Source organism: Mustela nivalis (assembly GCF_964662115.1).
Source record: "Mustela nivalis genome assembly, chromosome: 12".
Lineage (NCBI taxonomy): Eukaryota > Metazoa > Chordata > Mammalia > Carnivora > Mustelidae > Mustela > Mustela nivalis.
The window spans coordinates 17,234,030-17,253,875 of NC_139031.1; the positions used below are offsets into that span (position 1 = coordinate 17,234,030).

Consider the following 19,846-nt stretch of genomic DNA (forward strand, 5'->3'; position numbering starts at 1 on the left):
GGCCCCTAGAGAGAGGTCAAAGGCATAGGTGAGAACGCTGAGGCAAAGATGGAACTTCTTTACCAGTCTGTGTCTGTGTGAGAACCAAAAATGCTCTTTGGCAGAAGAAATGTGTAAATGTGTTTTCTAAATATATGCCTGATAACAGCAGCTAATTCTGATGTAAAATGATGGGGTCCTTGCCCCAACAGAACTATCCAATAATAGGTAGGTCTGTAGTGAAAGATAGTTTTTAAGATTCTATGGCTGTGCTGTCCAAAATGGTAGTCACTAGTCATGTGAGACAATTCAAGTGAAAAATAATGAAAAGTAAATAAAGAATTCTGTTTCTCAGCTTCACTAGCCCCATTTCAAGTGCTCTGTGGTTACCATATAAGACAACGCAGAGAGCGTTTTCATCACCACAGAAAGTTCTGTTTGAGAGCTCCCCCGGAAGGCCTTCTAACTCCCTGCATGAAATGACTGCATTGTGTGAAGTAATGTTCTGCAGTTCAGAGATGAGACGGTGTGTAAGACATGGTCTCAGACTTGAAAGACCCGATAGTCTCATAGAGGAGTTGTAGTAATACGTGGGCTGTGGTACAGGACAGCTTCTGGAACCCTGGATGTGCTCTTTTAATTCCTTCATGAGTAACCTCTCTGTTCTCCTGAAGAGGGTCATTGGGTGAGACAGTCTCACTGTGACTAAGCACTTGGTATTGAGTAAGTAAAGTGCTCAGCACAAGCAAAAGCAGCCGAGACAGGGTCTGAAGAAAGATCACACTTTTAACTATGTAACAGGAACCACGAGTGGTTTATTTGCAACACAAGATCAGAGCTCATAGGTCTTTACCAACGGTAAACATGGAACAAAGATTATCCATATTTTACACAATAGTGATTTGACTTGCACAACCCTTTGGCCTTTCTGGTCTACTCAGCTGTAAAAATATCGACAACCTGGGAGTCGGCTCTTTGTGACTGGTTTTCCAACTAACTTTTCCAATTTAGGGATCAAAAACTAGATCCAGGGGCACCTGGGGAGCTCAGTCAGTTAAGCATCTGACTCTTGATTTTGGCTCAGGTCATGATCTCAGGATCGTGAGATTGAGCCCCACGTCAGGTTCTGTGCTGGCCATGGATCCTGCTTAAGATTCTCTTCCTCTCTTGCTCCCCACCGTCCCCCCCAAAACCCCCCTCCCCCACCACCACCATCTAGATCCAGAGCCTTAGCCAGCTATCATGTTGCTACAAGGTATTATGAGCAAGGTCAGACAGTTCAGATGGCAGGATATATATCCAGTTACATTGCCGGAGACAATTCAGAGTTATGTGCCAGTGGAAACAGGTTTGTACATGAAAGACATGCTATTATTAATTGGGGACAAATCATTCCCTAGTGAATTTTTCAACTTCTATTCATGATGATCTTCAAATGCATTTATTGTGTTCTACAATTACAAAGCAAGTTAGAGGCTATCTTCTAGGAGTTTATAATCTTAGATGAAAAGCTCTGAAACAAACCAAAGGACATTATCCATGAGATCCCTTGGACATAATACATAAATTTACACAGAAGTTAAATAATAATTTGAAAAGTGCTTAGACTGCTTCCTCTTTCCTTTCACATGAATCATGTAGATGGTAGTTTGCCCAGTTGTGAGTTTGGAGAGTTCTGGACTTTTCTTCATGTAAGAAATGACTCATGGTATAGGCTTAAGACTAGCATAAGACTACAGGATCCCTGAACAACTTACTCACTGACACGAGTTTGTATGGATACCTACAGTTTTCTACTGGAGCACTTAATCTACAACTTGTATTTGAATTTCTAGGTACATATCTGTCTTTCCTAGAAGATGGTAATCTCCTTGAGGTTACTGCTTGTTTTCGTGATCCTTTGAAGTAGTATTAAGGAGTCGATCTAAGAGTCCCTTAACTATTTTTTCTTATAGTCAGCAAGGTTGAAGATTTGTTGAATTGGAATGGATTCCAGGGCATTACTTTCATTGTACTTAAATGGTAAATGGAGGAACTTGGCTGAGGCCCTTTCAAAAGGCCGTGTGTATCTCCAGGCCAGCTTTTAGTACTGCCTTGGGATGGATGGAGGCTCACTATGGAGCTCTATTTTATATTGCAATTTGTAACTGTGCTTGTTTCCTCTGGTGGAAAAGAATCCTGTCTTAGAAAGACACTCTGGCTTCAGGAGAGGGATATGAGGCATTTGTAACTGAGGGAATAGGCTAGTTCTGGAACATGGAAAGAGAAAGAAGGACAAAGAAGACATATGATGAATAAAAAGAGAATCAGGGTTGGGCTGAAACTCTCTAAATTGCCAAGGTCTTTGGAGATTCCTTGCCACTCCTCCATCATAATTAGAAAATACTGACATTCAGAGCCGATTTAAATGCTTCCATCAGTCTTTAAAAAAAAAAAAAAAGTGTTGCCTGATTTTGCTCTCTAACCATGTTCAGAAATTAGAAACATAAGGCACTGTTCTGGATGTTTGCTTGGGAACCCACCCCTCCCAAGCCTGGTGTCATTATCCATTGGCAAGAGGACTTTTATCTTTTCTCACCATCTCTCTCAGGAGTCCCAGCCCAGGTCACAGGAAGAGTGTGAGGTTGCCACAAGCATTCCTGGAAAAACCTGGAGACCTCCGGCGCCACCTCAAACTCTAAACCACTCGGAAGAGACTCATTTTGCCTGCCTGCTTCCTTGTTGGAGCTCTATAAATCTGTGCTGCCTTTGGAAGGCAGTAGTTCCAGCGTGGTAAGGTAGGTATTCAAACCAAAAGAGGCAAAGGGAGGACCTGGGTGTCAACCAGCTTGAAAGGACATCCTCGTTTGTTTCAGAGAGAAAGCAAGCTGCTCTTACAGCTGATTCTAGCGTTCCTCACCCTTTTGCTGGGAAACCTGCACTTTGCAAAATGCAGAAGAACGTAGTCTGGGAAGCTGCAGCAGCACGTTTTTACTTTTTACAAAATCCACAAGGAAAACGGAGAAATACTTGTAATCAAGGACTTCAACTCAACAGGCACCTAGCTTGTCCAATTAAAACATGTGGCGACCACCTGCTAAGCATCTTGCAAAAAATGATACCTTCTTGTTTTTCTACCTGATCTAAAGTCTCTTTGGAGCACATGTGCATTTCCCAGCTTTTCACACTCAAACAATGCTGTCCACACTAGGTATAAAGATGACTAAGCAATTTTGTATTAAGTAACCAAAGCAAGTCCTGCCAATTTTAGAATAATTAAGTTTCTGCCGTCTAATATAAACAGTTCCAAGAGCTACATGCAGCCTACCAAAAGTATATATTACAAGTAGTCAACACTGTGGCCAGCTGGCAGACAGCTCAACCTAGTAAAGCAGAATTGTTCAGAATTCAGAGTATTATTTTTCTCTTCTTTCATTATTTTTTCTGCATCCAACTTTGTTTCTTTGGGAATGTTTTCAAGTACACAAAGCAAGAAACTGTTGTGGAATTGCACCTCCTGTAAACGAAGGAGCATTTCTCTTGAGATCCTCTGGAACACACAAATCATTCCCATTTCAGCCCTGTCTATGCAGACAGCCAAAGCAAAATGGAGCAAGTGATTCTACTTTGTTTCCCCTTCAAGCTGAAGTGTTCCTGCTTGCTTGATCATAAGAAAGGCATACATGACCACCAGACAAACAAATATGCACATTAAACTGTATGTCCATTGGGCACCAAAAATGCCTTCTTTCTGACCACAGATACTTGTACTGCCTTTACCAAGTAGCTCAGTGGGCCAGAATTTATTGCTAATAAGGCTGAAGTCATAGATTGAATACCACCAGGAATGAGTTAACTGTTTGAGAGAAAAAAAGCCCTGAAACTATTGCCATGTGCTATGACACTGATCTTGGCCAGCAATAATGGCAGATGTGGCTCAAAAACTTCAACTTGAGAAAACAGAGATGGTTAGACTAACCCATTCCACCATAACTTTCAATAGCGTCAAATGAGTGTGTGTCATCACACAAAAGGTCTCTGCATATTCAACTGTATTGTAAGCCCTGTTGTCTTCACTGAGATTAAATTCATACAGAGTCAAGAGTGGTTAAGGCTCTACAATGATCATCACAACAAAAACATCAGGAAAAACAATCAACAAATACTGTGAAGTAATATTCACATACTAGCCACCTTGCTTGATGTAGCAAATGAGCCGTGAACATGACGACTCTGCCCTTGTTGGGCTTATAGTCTAATGGTAGAGATAGGCAATAAATAAATAAAATACAAATTGGGATAAGGGTTAGAAAGGAAAAACACACGGCTCCAAGAGAGTGACGGGAGTGACCTAATGCTTTTCTTTGGACTGAAATAGGACATCAGCAGTAACAGCTTTTTCAGACAAGAATGATATTAATACACGCACAGACATGGATTCATAAAGAGAATGTGAGTTCATAAGACCAGAGTTTATATTCATTAAACAAACACATATATAAAGACATCTGTTTTGAGCCAACACTCACTCTTCTGGGTGCTGATGAACCAAACTTTTTTTCTGTTTGTCTCTCCTAAATAAGTGCGTGAGGAATAAAGTAGCTTAGTCAGGTTTGAGGGATGGCGAACTAGTCTCACCCCTTCTTTCCCACCTCAGGTCCTGTGTAAGTGATATAAAAATAATGATCTATCAGATGCTGTCTGCCAAAATTTATATAGATTTAGAGAATTCACTTAAGATAACTTCACGTGGCTGAAGTAGGAGGCACATGTGAGGGCATCTTTTTGGAAACCATCCAGCTCAGTGACCTTCTGACAAGAAAAGCACATTTCCCACCCACGATTAAGCCAAAATTTGCTGATTGAAACAAAGCTGGACTACTTTGTTTTTTCATGATTCCAAGAAATGAACAGTCCATAATAAATTTACCCCAGTGGCAGAACATCGCACAACCAGCTTTTCCCCTTTGAATACCACAAACAGACCTTTCATTTGTTGACACACAGCCCCTGGACATTCATGAAAACAAGATGTTCTCTTGCTGCTTTTTAAGTTAAATGGATTTAAGTCAGGGTCTCAGCCGAATTTCAAAAACAGATGTTACATAGCAGAAAGGCTGAATTGACCCCAGAAATGAGAGGCCATTTCACTTGAACTTGAATATTCTTCATTAGCAGGAGGAACAATCAAAGATGCCTTTAACTGGAAACAGCAGCAACCCAAGGTTTACTACTGTCTCTGTTCAGTGACAGCCTGCGGGTCTGGGAAGCTGTTGGGCATGTAGGACTCCTGGTTTGGGGAATAAGCAGGTGAGGGATTATGATTGGGAAGGCTTACATGACTTGGTCATTGAAGGGTCTGGTGAGGAAGAATGATCTGCTTCCCACACACCACCATCCTGGTCCCTGGAATCCCCCAGGGGTCTTCCATGAAATGGCTTCCCTACACCCATCACATGACTCCTCTTCAGACCCCGCCCTTAATTTGAAAACACAGCTCACAGCCCAGGCCACACTCCTTTGCCCTGCAATAATACAGCCTTTGTTTCTGCCTCTGGGCCTTTGACTCTGCTTCTTCTCTGATGTGCCTTCACTTGGAGAAGAATGGATGACTTCTAAGAGCATTCAAATTCAAATTTAAAAAAAAACAACAACTACAAAAAACCCATGCTGAGCAAGAGAAGCACATATATGCAGGTCAGTGTGGGCCTCAGGTTGCCAGTTTGTGACCCCTGATTATAGGGCCATGCATTAATGGCTGATCATGGGCTGGGCTACACCCTGTGACGGGATGTAAGAGTAAACCCACAAAAGAACCCATACAAGCTTACAGTCTACCTGTAGAAGTTTATTTACTTAGCCTGTGGTTAAATGGCACCTACTCTGTACCAAGCACAGTTCTCAGAATTTTATAAATATCATCTAAATCGTTGTTAGATGATATCATCTAAATTAGATTTAGATCATCTAAATCTAAATCTTTGTTAGATGATATTTATAAAATTCTCACCCAGAGAGGGTGAGTCATGTCTCCAAGGTCACAGAGCTAGGAAATGATAGAGCTGGTATTTACATCCAGGCAGCCTGGCCCCAGAGTCTGTACTTCTAATCACACTCATCTCAAAAGACCGGTAAGTGGATCATACAAGGTAGACTGTGGCAAGAACCTTGATGATGAAATGACTGTGTGATTGTCTGGAAGGATCTATGCTCCTGTACAAAAGTCCTTTAGCAGGTGCTGTTTCCTGGCCCAAGGATTTGGCCTGCTCCATGTTAGGGTAAGCTCCATTTATGATGTTTATTAGTGAAGTAAAAATGAATCTCCTGTGCTTGTGGGTTTTGTTTTTTTTTTAAGATTTTATTTATTTAACACAGAGAGAAAGAGCAAGCACAAGCAGGGAGAAGGCAGAGGGAGAAGCAGGCTCCCTGCTGAACAAGGAGCCTAATGAGGGACTTAATCCAGAACTCCAGGATCATGACCTGAGCCAAAGCCAGATGCCCAACCGAGCCACCCAGGCATCCCTGAAACTCCTATTTATGTTCATTTGTGTTTTGGCAAACTGATTTATTATTTCACTTAAGTGGGATTAACTTTAGAAAATAGGCTGAATTCATTCTAAGGTCTTCAAAAATAAAATACAGTACTTCATACTTTGACTATTTCTTTGCTTTTTAAAAAATGTAATTAGTTTTAAACGTGAAGATCAGTCATCTAAGTTTATCTGTTTGTGTCAGTCTCAGGGCAGAGCCATGTTTGTGAGATGTGAAGACTGTTTGGGAGGCCTTCTTGAAGAAAGAGAATACAGGATTAAATGTAAAAGAAATTAGCAGAAGGGCTGTGGCAGAGATGTGTCCAAGGGAGGGGTCCTTCAATTTCAGCTCTGCTGAAAGACCTTAGGGTCTTCTGAGCATTCCATAAAAATGTCACGGTTTCCTTACTTTGCTTTTAATTTTCGATGGCTTTGAAACTACAGTTATGTTCCCCTTCTAAAAAGTGTTTCCTGAAAACCAGATTTTAGGAAACAAATAATACTGGGTACAATTATGCATCATTCTTCAAAGCAATTTGCAGCAAAGTAGGATTATAGATATAGCCAGCACACTGCTATGTTTTGTGTATAAACAACATAATTAAGCATGACAGGTGGACAAGAGGGCAGAGAAATTTTAAAATATTATGACTCTTTGCCAAGATGAAGCCAACAAAAAACAAAAGTATTGGAAATCACAATTTATGTCACTGAGTGCATCATTGGATTCACCAAAGTTTCCATTGCATTGAATAAAAATTAGTCTGTTTTATAGAAGAGAATGAAGGAATGGCAGAATTGCTAATGTAGTCAAGACCTAACAAAGTACCTGAGATGGAGAGGGTCCAGGACGCTATACTCCGGAAACAGTAAATTAATGAGTGATTGAATATGTATGTTTGAGGAACAAGAGAAAGGACAGATGGTACTAACGGTGGTCACAAGCCTCCACCTTAAACTTCAACTTACAACTGCATCTTTATTTCCAAACCATTAGCCAGCCTTCTGAGGGAGGCAGTCAGATGTACTCCCAGAGTCTCTCATTACAACACGTCTTTATATTTACACACTGCGTAAGTCTGAGAAGGAGTCATATTCACAATCACGGGTATAATATACTTATGGAAGGAATTCTTTGAAGAATGTGGAGAAAATGTTTTTAGACGATGTCTTTCCTTCAATCTCAGCCTGTGTGTGTGAATTCGCTCCCCCTCCGCGTCGTCTGGGTGTGATCAACACACTTTCCCCAGACTGAGGATGCCCCATTCCATGATAGAGCCTCCCTGGTCATTCAGTAACAGGACTCGATATTAATGTTGGCCTTCTCCATCCCTTTATAAGAAAGTGTTTTCAGCCAAAGATATTAAACTAGTCAACCCCTCTTTTCTCCTGTCAGAGAAACAGCCAGCATCCTGAAATCACAGCTCATTTGTACTACATTGGCGTGAATATTCAGACTCCATTTGTCTCCAGCTCTTAAATGCTGGTGTCAGAGTGAATGATAGACATTTTGTTTTGAAAAAGGAGGAGGAAAAAAAGGCCAAAGTAATAATTTTGGCCCAAAATATCTGTTTCAGGGAATGCAGCTCTCCCTTTTCCTTAGTAAAAGTCGATTCAGAAAAAAGAAATATCTAGATTTAATTTGGCATTTAGTTGGACTTGGGATATAGAGAATGGTGGGAAGGAAACTGTTTCAGATGTGCCCCCTAAAAGTGAGTGCTTGTTCTACGTAAGCCCTCTTGGAGTATGGCTGCACGTAGCACAAGTCATCCACAACTGCATTTTATTAAACAGCCCAAAGTAGAGTTCAGAAGCTGCCTGGTCTATGTCCTTCCACTGAATATATCCACTCCTAGTTATACACTCAGGTAAGACTTTTGATCATTTTGGTTGAAAGCTGTTGAACAGCACAATCATTCTTTTTTTTTTTTTTCTTTACTCATACTCATTAGAACAAAAAGTCTGAAGAGGAATTCTAGAAGAGACTTTCTTCTAGAAAGTGCTCCTGGCACCACTGTCTGTTTTACCCTGTCCTCCGTGGCCCTCATCTTGGTTTGTCTACCCTGGTACAACCCCCCTTCACTAAGAGCTTTGCTAGGCAGGAGTGCTTACTTCCACAGAGACACCTCTTAAAGCCAGCTGCAATTCCCTGGCCTGGAAACCTTCATCATTTGACCAAAGTTCCAAAATCTGCATAAGGTGATGCTGGAATGTCCTCTTACCCTGCCTAATGTGAAGGTTTCCAGAATGTTGAGATGACCATGGGACTGTGTTCCTCTTGTCCTTTCAAGCCTTCACCGAACTTGGGTTCACGGTGTATTTTCTTCCTTATACCACATGACAAGGACCTAAGTGTGGACTCCTAAAGGTGAGATTCTTGGGGAAGGAGTGGATTCAAGATATTCTCACATATGAGGCTGGTTCTAGAGCCAAGACCCAGAAATCTATAGGAAAGGTTCTTAGTTGTAAGAAAGCCCCCTTCAGATCCTGTGATAACAAGCTTGAGCACACTTGAACTAAACAAGAGACTGAGCACTTTATTAAAGGTGCCCAGGGAGACTCGTTCTGCAAAACTCAAGAAAAAAGAAAGAAAAAAAGAAACTTCTCTTTCCACTCCATCTGGAGCTTCAACTGACTCCAAAAATACTGGCCCACAGTGGTTATAAAATCTCCCATTTATGCTGTTCTTAAACAAGGGCAAAGGCTTACAACTCAAAGCACTTCTTTTACATGCTCATAGGAAAATCCTCTTTCTCTCCAAACCTTGTAGCTGCCTGAAATTAATGAAGCCCAGTAAGGAGGCACCTCTGCTGGCCACTGGCCACCATTCATTTGGAACACCCCACCTAGGCCATTCATGGATTGTCGAGCTATTTTCTCTTGACTACAAAATTTCCCTTTTCTCATGTTATGTAAATAACAATTTGAGTAAAAATCACTGACTCAGGTGTCACTGGTATTCTGGATAGCTGCATAAAAATTGGCATCTTTTCCTGGCTCCTCAAAGAACACCAAGAGGGAAGTGAGGGTGTGGGTACATCAAGAAAGTTGGTATCTCATAGTCATTAAAGAACATGGGTGGGGTGTGTAGACAAGGAGGAAGTTTCCAGACGTTAGAAAGCCTCTTCCACTGATAATCAGACAATCCAAGGAAAAATCAAGGTTCTGCTAAAGAAAGGGAACTAAGAGAGGAGAAAAAAAGAAAAAAATTGCAAGGAGAGAATTCAAAGGAAGAAAAGTAATACTTCAAAAAATAGAAGAAATGAATAAATATCTGTCCTTCTTTTGTTTGTATCACAGAAAGCAGGAAAAATTAAGGAAACTGGTGCTGGGATGAACAGGTCCTGTGAGAAATGACATTTGCTGGTGGGGCTTAGGAGAAGATTGTTATGGCCATCATGGCCCGTCCACGCTCCTCCACCCCCCATTCTGATCTGGCCGTGAAATTCTAAAATATTGCCAAAGCCTCCTTGAGAGCACAGGTAGAGGAGGGGGGAAACCAGCAGGTATCAATGGACTAAGGAAGGAGATCAGTGTGAAAGTGGCCCCCTCCCCCCTATTGAGCCCTTTACTGGCTGTCTAGACAAGATGCACCTGACCCTGAGAAGGATCTACTTTCTGTCTCTCTGGACATTGAGGAATCTAATCCCAAGGCTCCCCTACTGTCCAGTCTGATCAGCTCTGATTGGCTGATGGAAGAGAATGGCCACAAAAAAAGGACTGAGGTGTGAGACCCCATTGGCAGAAACCTGGGGAGTCAAACACAAGCTCATGGATATAGTTAGCTAGATGTTGGCAAAGTCGGGGAGGGCAAGCCCCACAGTAATGGTTTGGGCATAGACCCAAAGGAGAGGACAGAAGAAGAAATAAAATAGGTCAAAATAAATGAGAGAGAAATAGGTAGGCATATATCAGTTAATATATATGTTCTTACAAACCCTCATTAGAGGTAGCATGTGGATTTCTTTTTCACAGGAGGGTTCTTCTGTAATTTCCAAGAAAACCTTCTGCATACAATTTCTGGTGGCATTTTGGAAACATTGCTCTTCTATTTCCACACAATCTCTCTGGATGACATCCTCCTTTCTCATGGTTCTAATTCTTTTTTTTTTAATTAATTAATTTATTTGACAGACAGAGATCACAAGTAGGCAGAGAGGCAGGCAGAGAGAGAGGAGGAAGCAGGCTCCCCGCGGAGCAGAGAGCCTGATGCAGGACTCGATCCCAGGACCCTGGGATCATGACCTGAGACAAAGGCAGAGGCTTTAACCCACTGAGCCACCCAGGCGCCCTCTGTTTCTAATTCTTAAGCAGAGGTTTTGACAGGGAACATCTGTCTCCAGCTCTCTCTCACCTGCCTTCAGACTGGAGTATGCCCTTGAAGTCCCACAAGTCCTCACACTCAGTAAATCCCAATCTAAACTCATCAGTCTTCCCTCCTATCTCTGGAACAGTGCTCTCATGGAAGAGTGATGGGATCTTGGGGCAGGCTCGTGCTATTTACTGTCTCCTACTTTTTTGAAGAGAGAGGTAAGTCTCCTGGAGTCAGCTAATCATATTTTTCTTTCAGTCCCTCTCCAATGTTCATTTCCACTTGTTGCGGTAATGGGCAGCAAATGAGGAGAAAGTACCACTAATAGTCATCATTTGCAGAGTCTTAGAGCAAATAAATTGTAGGTTCAGAGGCTATATCTAAGCATCTATGTATTCATTCATTCAATAAATATTAAATGTCTTACTATATATAAAACGTACTTACCTATACCTGTGAGACACATAAAAGGCATACTCTTCAATTTCAAAAATAACACTATGTTATTGGAAAATGAGAGCTGCACACAAAGGACTACAACAAATCACAGCACAACCAAATGTTCTCAGAGTGATGTCCATGCTATGGAAGTCAGGTGAGAAGAATCAGAGGGAAGTGCATCTTCAATAAACCAGAAATCTGCATATTAGAAACAAAGGATGCTGGGGCATTATAGATTGAATTACAGTGCCCCAAATTCATATGTTCAAGTCCTATCCCCCAGGACTTTAAAACATAAATGTATATGAAGATTGAGTTTTTAAAGAGGTGATTAACTAAAAATGAGGTGTTTAGGGTGAGCCCTAATGTGAAATGACTGGTGTCCTTGTCGGAAGAGTAAACGGGCAGAGAGAGAGACACACCAAACATGCAAACATGTGTGCGCGCTGAGGATGGCCACGTGAAGACACAGGGAGAAGACAGCCATCTGCAAGCCAAGCAGCGAGGCCTCAGGAGAAGCCAGCCCTGCTGACATCTTGATCTCAGACTTCTAGCCTCTAGAACTGTGGGGAAATTTCTGTTGTTTAGGCCACCCGGTCTGTGGTGTGTTGCTATGGCAACCGAGCAAACTAATACAGGGTGCAAGGGATATAATCCGGAAATAACACTTGCCTGGGAACCACGCTAAATTCCTCAAAAACTTTCCCTCCTACTGGTGCCAGCCTGGGCAACACTGTGAACCAGTAAAGTTTCCTTTTCTTTCTACATCCTCTCCCTTCTGAAATCCCCTCTTTCTGCTCCCCAGCAGAGCTTTGGCCTGTGGAAGTTCTCCTTCTGGCTGAGGAGGGCTCACGGGCAGTGAAAAGTACTTATTGCCCCTGAAATCACCAGCGTCTGTGCAAAGGTGAGTTTATGCACTGGGGAAGACTGACTCATCATCTCCCCAGTCCCTCAAATCATCAGCATTCTCTGCAGAAAGTGAGGATTTCATTACTATTGATCTGGGACTGTTGTACTTAAGGTATTATATATGTGGGAAAAAATAAAGCAAGAAATCAAATTACAAAGCAGAAAAAACAGCTCTTCCAAACTCGATAGATTAATTGGTAAATAAGCTATGAGGAGCACAGCAGAAGGCCTGGCTTCTCACAGTGCATCTTTAGGCATAAGAATTTAAAAAATCAGGCACAGAGTGGCTATGTAATTGCTAAAAAGAAAGCCTCCCCTCCCCATCAATAATATAAATGCTACTCACAGGTGTACAATCAGATGTCGCTTCTGAGCCTTCTGGTTGATCACCAATTCTTGTAGAATTTGATTGAAGAATCTTAAAATGTTTTAATGATACCTGGTATAAAAGGAGAATGGAAACATGATTAAATGGAATGAATTTTAGTTAATGTAAACTGTATGTTTTAAAACATAATTTCTCATTCAGGTATTATTATAAGTTAGGACCTTAAAGGGGAAATAAGGCACTGATGGATGTTGTGCAATTGGATTGTAAAGAAAATGAATGTAATTACTCCAGTGTCAACCCCTAACTTATTATAAATAATGGGGTAGAGAAGGTGGTATAGTTAAGACAGAACAGGGAGTACTACAAATACCAATAATCAAAGACAAAGGCTTTGGAGCATAGTTAAGGACACCTTCTAAGCCCAAACCTCAATCCTCCCAAGCTTCAGACTCTCAAAGACCATTTGGACCCTTTGCTTTGTCCAGAGTCTTCTGTTGATGATGTTCAGGAACTTGAGTAATTGGTAGGAGAGAGTCTAGAGGATTACAATGATAGAAATGTACTAGTAGATAATCTAGAGTTGGCTCTCTTGTACTTGAAATACAGCAATAAATATTAAACATTAGAAAAGACCAGAGAAATAACAACTGTGACAGTAAATCACCATCACACCCTTAAACCTTTCCCAACATGATGCAACAAGGACTTCTAATAAGTATGAGTATGAAATGCAATTTTATGCTTTTAATGTTTGCCTTTAATCGAGTAATGGGTCTCAAGGGGACCTTAAGAATATAGCTTGCTTTCATCCATTCCCAGCCTCTGCCACTGGGCATTGGAAGAAAACAGAAGCTCACAGAGGTGAAGGGACTGGCTTGGAATCTCATGCTAGAACCTGGATCTGGATTCCTAAATCCTCATTTCAGTTTTCACAGGTAAAATAAGACAAATCAAAATGAAACGAAAAGCTGCCTAGCATGTTAACTTATGGTTTGTATCCATCTGAGGAAGGCTGTTTTGCAGACTAAGGATCAGGGAACCTTGAAGGGCTCACAGATTCGTCAGCAAATCTGGGTGTCACCCCTTTCCTTAATCTTGAACGGCCACTCAGGCTATCCATAGCTCCTCTCCCTCAACCTCTACCACCTCTTTCCATCGGTCCCAAGTGCAAACATCTATGGTACTGTCCTACAGCTAAAGTTCCCAGCTAGGCATTCTGGGAATGTGGCCCTCATCTTAAGGAGACTAAAATCCAGTTGGAATGATAAAACCTATAAGTACACTTCTGGGTTACAAAGCCAGAAAGTGACAAGATCTCCAAATCCCACTTAGATTCCTTTTCTTCTACTGTGGGTCCAACTTTGGAGATCTTTTCTATAAACGTGAGGAGGAGAGGACAATAATAGTGAGACATTTCCTAGATGGAAAGCCTGCCTAAAGCTGCTTCATAATCTGGTTCCTTATAGTTCCTAGTCCCCCACCAGAATGTAGTAGGACAAAAAGAAGTATCTGTTGGATGAATGAATGGAAACCATGGATGAGTTTCCCAAAACCATAGGCCAAAGTTTGTGTATATTAGTGTTCATTAGCTTTCAAGGCAGTCTCTGTTCCCTTTTTCTTCCCATCAAAATAAGAACCACTTGCTAAAAACTTAGCAGAGTACTTGAGGATGGAGTTTAGATGAGAACTGATTTCAAAGAGTACTCCTATAAATTAATTTATAGACACACACACACACACACACACACACACACACACACACACATATAGAGAGAGTGCCCTGTGTCCCAGGAATATATCAGGAACATGAAAAAGAACAAACAGTCCTGGTGCTTGGCCTATGGTGTTTATGGTATATTGAACCCCCAGAAGTGGAGTTCTCAGTCTGGCTGCACATCAGAATCCCCTGGGAGGTGGGCTTTGAAAAAATATATGGGATACTCTAGAGAGGTGCCCAGGAATCTGCAACTTAAAAATAGTTGCCTATATTTGGAATGTGATATAGATTATCAGACCCTCCCCACAGAGACCGCCCATCCTTGACCTTCCAGCTTCAACAAAGACATCAGAGACAAGAAGGAAGCAAGAGTTGTATGCTTGGACTGAAACTGAACATACTGAGAGACACTGAAATTGGCAGAGAAAACAGTTCCCAGTATCTTCCCCAAACCCTCTGGCAGGATCAGTATTTATGTGCCTAGTTTTCCTTTCCCTACGTTCAATTCCCTCAGCATTTTTATTTTTAATTTTAGGAAAGAATAAAGGAAAAATAGAGGAAGAAAATGCTACCAGTGGGAAAAACTGGTTTTGGTCTATAGCGGCCAGGTCTACGTTCATGAACTTTCTTGTTCGTGAGGCAAAGAGAGAAAAGGAAGGCTTCCAAGAGGAATGGCAAAGTGACTGAGAAGTGGAGTTCACCTTCAGACATACCCTCCTTTCTATTTTCCAAGTTTGAATCGAAGGGCCACAAAACCAATGAAGTGCTTACTCCCTGTTTTAAAATCTTTTTCTACCATTAGTTACCGTGCAACTTCCAATAGTTTCCAGGGCGAACTGTTATTCACTGGACCCCTTTAAGCTTTTAATTCAGTGCCCAACGCATGGATTCTGGCTGACCTGGCTCAGAGGCAGTTACCGAAATTCTCTGCAGGCAAAGCTGAGTCTAGACCGGATGGTAAAGAAGGAAAAGCCCTGAGATGAAGGACGAGGGAAAATGACAGAGAGAAGGATTGTGTTAGGCAAGTGAGCCCGTCTTCTTCCCACAACCCCCTTCCCAGCCCATGGCAAACAGCCAGGTGCTATTTATTGCTCCTTTGATTGAACCGTCTGCTCAGGCATATGAAGACATTTGGGTTTTATATGAAAGCATTCTCTCTGGGAGAATCAAGGTGTAATAAAAGGAAAGAAGAAATTTCTCTTCTCTCAATCAGATTTCTAATGCCCAAGAGTAGTGATTTTCTTAAAAACCTCAAAAAACAAAACAAAACAAAACAAAACAAAAAAAACCTCTAGCTAAAACCAGACGGTAGCATGAGAAACAGAAACCAGCACCTTCCTAGGTTACATTGCAAGTACAAATTTGCAAAAAGTGATTACAATTCTACCTTAAAATCCCTACCGCAAGTATTCACAGAAAGATGTCATTTTCTAAATGGATACCAAAGGGTTGGGTGAAGGGGAGGGTCTTCAAAGGTAATTATAATAGGTAGTTATTGCAAAGGTTAAATTAGGGTTCTTTATTAAAAAATGAATAACTTTGTAGAGCCAACGAGAACCAGGTTTTAATTACTTTAAAATTTTATGTAGTTGTATTAGGACCCCTTATTTTAACATTAATATTTATCTTTAAAAATCTGCCATGATTCTTATAATATGCCCTGCTTTCCTTAAGGACACGATAAATACTATGTATTAAGGACTTTTAGTGCCAACCCTTGTGCTAAGCATCTGGTACACGTCTATCTGGTCTGATCTCTATAGCAACCTAGTGAAGTTCAGTCTTAGCCCTAAAAAGCTCATTGTATTTAAGTCATTTGCCTCGATTCACCCAGCGAGTAAGTAGTGAAGCGAGTACTGAAACCCAAGGGCTGATCCAGTTTGCTGGGTGTATTTAAAGGACCACGCCCACATTCACTGAGTCACTGAATGAGTACTCTGCACCAGGATGGGGCCCACGGGGATGAGCAAGGATGGCTTGCCCAGAGCCTGTGTTCTGGTGGAGTAGAGACAATACATGTACTTCTGATAGTGAATAAAACCACAAGTTGAAATAGAGGGCCAATGGAAGGCCACCAGAGTTGCATGGTGAAAGATGGTCTCTCCAAAGAGAAGACACTGAGGCTGCAGATCCATTTCTAGGAAGGAGTAGCCCATGTGAAGATCTAGGGAAACAGTGTACCAGGAGGAGTCCTTGAGAATCCTGGCATGAGGTAGAGGCTTTTATAAGATGGCTCTGTGCTCTGTGATCGTGTAAACTCTTTCTAGTTACTTGGCCCATAAGGGACTCAGGCCTATCTGTCTGTTGGCAGAGAACACAATGCTGAAATGAGCTGAACAAGGGACTTACCAAAAAATGATCCTTAAAATACTGCCTTTGCTGGAAATGATGACAGTGGCAGTGGTGCTGGTAATCTGGCCCTACCCACAGAGGAGAGTGCCAGGGACACACATGGCCACCTTTGCATTCAGTGCCCAGAATGATGGAGGTCCCCTGCACCCCCTCTCACTTGGCAAACTTGAAGAGAGCTGCTGTCCGTGGGTCTATGTGAGCTCCTTTCAGTCTTATGCATTGGAGGGTAAGGCAGAGTACTTCTTAATAACAGAAGAACGAAAAGCTACAGGACATAATCCTTGGAATGGGAAAGGAATGATAAGTAGCTATGTCAGTCGTAGTTGGCAGGAAGTCACATAATTTGTGGGGATGGAAATTAAAATAAAATATTTAAAAATAGATCTATGGGTTTTAGTCAGAATGAGCCAGTAACAATAAAACATCACTAATTGTCTCTTGTGAATTGTCTCTGTTTTTCATTTATAGTTGAATATGGGAGCTGGGAGTGTTTTATAAGGGAAGAAATATGTGATCTTAGGGAATTTGGTCACTTAAATAAATACTAACGAGAGAACTGACCTTGACCAAGTCATTTAGCCACTTTAGGGCCCTCAATTCCTTCATCTGTAACATGAATTTTTTTGGAACAGAGATTTAAGATCCCTCCAATTCACATGGTTTGTATATAATTCTATGATTTTCCAAGGGGGGAAAATGTCTTGAGCATGTCTCAGTATCTGTGAATGACTTTGTTCTGGTTGTGAATAAAACAAGCTCAGCTGAGCTCACCCCTTTTAGCATCTAGCAGGCTGCTCAACAAAGGATACTGTGTTGCAGGGACCACTGAGCCTCCCACCCCCCTCCCCATCATTTCTAAGGATGAGTGTACTTTATAGCTCCAAGAGAAATGATAATACATTACAAAATAATATCTATCAGTTATTGAATACCTACTATGTGCAAGGTACTTGACATCTGTTATCTCATTTAATCTTCAAAAGAAAACTAGGAAACCAATTGTTTTTATTAGCCCCATCTGAAGGCAAGTTAAGATTCAGATTCACTATCACATAGTTAATAAGTAGCAGAGTTGGAATCGTACCCAGATTTGTTTGATTCCAAAGCTCTTCCCATGACTGTACACTTGGAGTGGTCATGGCTGCCAATAATGACACTTCTTTTACTCTTTTGAGATTTATACCCAAGAAAAAATTTGGGGAGGTTCTTAAATGAGTCTGTTTAATGCAGATTGATCGACTTATGCATTTGCCTATAAACAAGTAGCTAGAAAATCTGGGTAAAATTCCAAAAATCTGTTTGAAGGCATCAGAGTGCTGTTGCAGTAAGCAACATCCTAGAGAGAAAGAAGGCCTGGAAAAGTGGCCTCACATTCAGTGATTTCTCCCTCAAGGCATTTGCTGAATCCTTAAGACACAAAAACATGACAGAGAACAAGAAACCACGCAGGGCACTTCTTCACAGCACAGTTTTCAGCAGCTGCACAGAGCTGAGTAGGAAACACTTCAAGAAGGAGGAATCATTTTGGACTCAACAGAGGTACTCTATATCTAATTGTGATGGTTTTTACACAGCCGTATGCATTTGTCAAAACTTAATGGAATTCTACTAAAAGGAGCAAATGTTACTATATGTAAATTATGCCTTGATTAAAAAAATGGAAACAAGGAAAAAAAAAAGAAGAAGAAAATGTCTAGGGACACAATCGCAATAGAACCCTTGGAGAGTTTGCTCAAGGAGAAGGGGCAGAATGAAGATCCACGGAACGATACAAACTGACCTCAGCCCTAATTCAGCTAAAGTTAACTTTCCAAATCTATCAAACTACTAGAACATAGGTTAACCCCTACTGGAGGAAAACAACATCAAACAGTACTTCAACTGGGTGTGCGTATGGAAAAAAAGAAAGCTAAGTCTTGACCTCTGTTTAACATCATACCCTTCACCCCACACCCTTCAAAAATTCCAGATTGAGTATAGATCTAAATGTGAAAGCTGACACATAAAAGCTTTCAGAAAAAAAAGTAGAAGATATGTCCAGGTTCTTGAGATGGGCAAAGATTTTGTAAATCACTAACCATAAGGAAATTAAAATTGATAAGTTTCACTGCATTAAAATTAAGAACCATAAAGAGAAGGAAAAGTCAAACCACAGGTTGAGAAAAAAATATTAGCAATACATATATCTGACAAAGGGCTTATATCCAGAATATAAAAAGAATTCCCAAAATCAGTAAGAAAAAGGTAGATGACCCAGTAGGAAAATGGATAAAGGTTTTGATAGGCACTTCACAAAAGAGGATCTCAATCACTAGAAAAATTCAAATTAAAACCATACACTGTTAGAATAGCTGAAATTTACAAGACGGACAATTCAAAGTGTTGGTGAGCAGCTGGAACTCTCGGGCACTGCTGTGGGAGTGTAAACTGGTACAAACACTAGGAAAAACATGTGGCAGTTTCAGCTACTGAAGTGGAGTATTTGTGTATCCTGTGACCAAGATATCTTACTCTTAGGTATGTACACAACAAAAATCCAGGGGTATCTGTTTGGCTCAGTTGGTTGCTTGTCTGATCTTAGTATCAGCACAGGTCATTTTCTTGGGGTCCTGGGATTGAGCCCTGCATCAGCTTTGTGCGCAGTGGGGAGTGTGCTTGAGGATTCTCACTCCCTCACCCTCTGCCCCTCCCTCCCTTGCACTCTCGCTCTCAAATAAACAAACAAATCTTAAAGTCTAAGTTGAGGGAGGCAAACAATGAAATACTGTATAACAATTAGAATGATCTAAGTATTGCTCAGGCAATGAATCTCAGAAGCATGATGTTAAATAAGTCTCTCTCTCTCTCTCTCTCTCTCTCTCACACACACACACACACACACACACACACACACACACAGAAGAGGATTCCATTAACATAAAATTAAAAAACACACAGAACTAATACTTGGTGTTACAAATCAGAATAACTGTTATCCTGAGGTAGTGAGGGCAAAGGTTGACTATAAAAGGGGGCACAAAGGGGGCTTTTTGGGGTGCTAGTAATGTTCTGGGTTTTTTTGTTTTTGTTTTTAAGATTTTATTTACTTATTTGAGAGAGAGCATGCACAGAATAGCTGAAATTTACAAGACAGATTATTTACAATCACAGGATTATTTACCAATGACTTAGTGAACTTTCCACATGGGGAGTGAGGGCAGAGGGAGAGAGAGAGAAGCAGACTCCCTACCGAGCATGGACCCTGAGGCTCAGCCCAATCTGGGACCCTGGGATCATAACCTGAGCTGAAAGCAGAC

General features: G+C 41.2%; 1 protein-coding gene across 4 annotated transcripts in view; it reads right to left on the reverse strand.

Annotated features, from left to right (window-relative positions):
* CALD1 (caldesmon 1) overlaps positions 1-19,846 on the reverse strand; it is a 185,720-nt gene that overhangs the window by 107,049 nt on the left and 58,825 nt on the right. For all 4 annotated transcript variants that reach the window (XM_082693298.1, XM_082693297.1, XM_082693295.1 and 1 more), the window contains exon 2: positions 12,497-12,589. The gene's annotated coding sequence lies outside the window, so the exon portion shown is untranslated. The remainder of the gene's footprint in view (positions 1-12,496; positions 12,590-19,846) is intronic.